At 39.2% G+C, this 1616-nt stretch overlaps 1 non-coding gene across 1 annotated transcript; it reads left to right on the top strand.

Annotated features, from left to right (window-relative positions):
* Positions 1 to 763: 763 nt before the first annotated feature.
* On the top strand, positions 764 to 865 carry LOC138443072 (U6 spliceosomal RNA). Its single transcript, XR_011257998.1, has one exon. It is a non-coding gene; the product is annotated as a U6 spliceosomal RNA (small nuclear RNA).
* Positions 866 to 1616: the final 751 nt, after the last annotated feature.

The following is a 1616-nucleotide window of genomic DNA, read 5'->3' as shown; positions in this document are numbered from 1 at the left end:
CCTGGTGTGCTGCGATTCATGGGGTCACAAAGAGTCAGACATGACTGAGTGACTGAACTGAACTGAACTGAAACCAAAGCTTAGTTAGGCCCAGAATATCCACCTATACCAGTGATATAATACTTCTACTTTTGTTGATTCATCACTTTTAACAGAGTACTTAAGCCTTTTTATTGTGCTGGTGTTTAAATTACACCTTTATATGCTCCCAGCATTCAAACTAAATAAACAATTTTGTCACTGAAGTCTCTTTAGAGATAAAATAATTATTACTTTTTTCTTACGACATGTGTTTATTATAAACATTTGAAAAACTACATTAAAATAGAAAAAAATCACGATATGAGAGACTAATTTTTTTGGATAAAAAGGAAAATTTGTGTTCGTTCTTAATCTATAAATAGTAAATAAATGCTTTTTACAGAAACTATTTATTTGGCTATGTCCCATTTTAGTTTCAGCTTGCAGAATCTAGTTCCCTGACCAGGGATCAAACTTGGGCTCCCTGCATTGGGAGCTCTAAATTTAGCCACAGAACTCTCCAGGGAAGTCCGTTCACTACTGAAATTTCAGATTATACTTATAATCAAAATCAGTTAAAAAATTAATCTAGACCTCATGTAAAGATAGTCATTGTTAGATTCTCATTTGTGTTTGTTTTTCTATTAATTTGTTTTTTGATGATTTTCAGATCTAAGTAATATCAAAGTAATAATTTAAAAAATACAAGCATCATAAATAAAAATCCAAGCAAGCTTCATGCTTGTTTCCACAGCAAATATACTGAAATTGGAACTACACAGAGAAGATAAGCATGATCTCTGCCAAGGATGACAGATAAATTTGTCAAGTGTTCCTTATTTTTCAGCTTTGCAAGATAAATATTACACTTCAATCAAGGTGGAAAAAAAGTGCAAGCTTATATATTTTCATAACAAGACTGGCCTTACATGAACTATGACAGTGAAATAATCCCTTCTGACATGGTACTATAGCTATAAACATAGGTATCGTGGCAGATACTGACTGCAGAGGCTCCTGGGCTGCTGAGAGAACACTTGTCAGCTTTGTTTCTGTGGGTGAGGCACTCTTCTGTGTGTTCCACACCCCTGCTTCATTGCAAGATGCACCCGAAGGCAGGATGCTGTCTTCCTTCTTGGCCTGACTCTCTCTCTACTTTCGAGTTGCAGTAGAGTTGGATCATGGAGAAGGCAATGGCACCCCACTCCAGTACTCTTGCCTGGAAAATCCCATGGACGGAGGAGCCTGGTAGGCTGCAGTCCATGGGGTCGCTAAGAGTCGGACACGACTGAGCGACTTCACTTTCACTTTTCACTTTCATGCATTGGAGGAGGAAATGGCAACCCACTCCACTGTTCTTGCCTGGAGAATCCCAGGGACGGGGGAGCCTGGTGGGCTGCCGTCTATGGGATCGCACAGAGTCGGACACGACTGAAGCGACTTAGCAGCAGCAGCAGCAGAGTTGGATCATCATGTATTCTGTCTTCCTCCTTACCACCTGAGATTTGAATAAGAAGGAACCTCTCCCTGAAATTATGAGGATATTAATAGAGGCCTCTGAGCAGAAAGCTTTTGGCTTTCACATCTTATCAAAA

Source organism: Ovis canadensis, chromosome 6 (assembly GCF_042477335.2).
Source record: "Ovis canadensis isolate MfBH-ARS-UI-01 breed Bighorn chromosome 6, ARS-UI_OviCan_v2, whole genome shotgun sequence".
Taxonomy (NCBI): Eukaryota; Metazoa; Chordata; class Mammalia; order Artiodactyla; family Bovidae; genus Ovis; species Ovis canadensis.
Note: the sequence above shows the minus strand (reverse complement) of the source record. Positions and strands in the feature narration are given on the sequence as shown.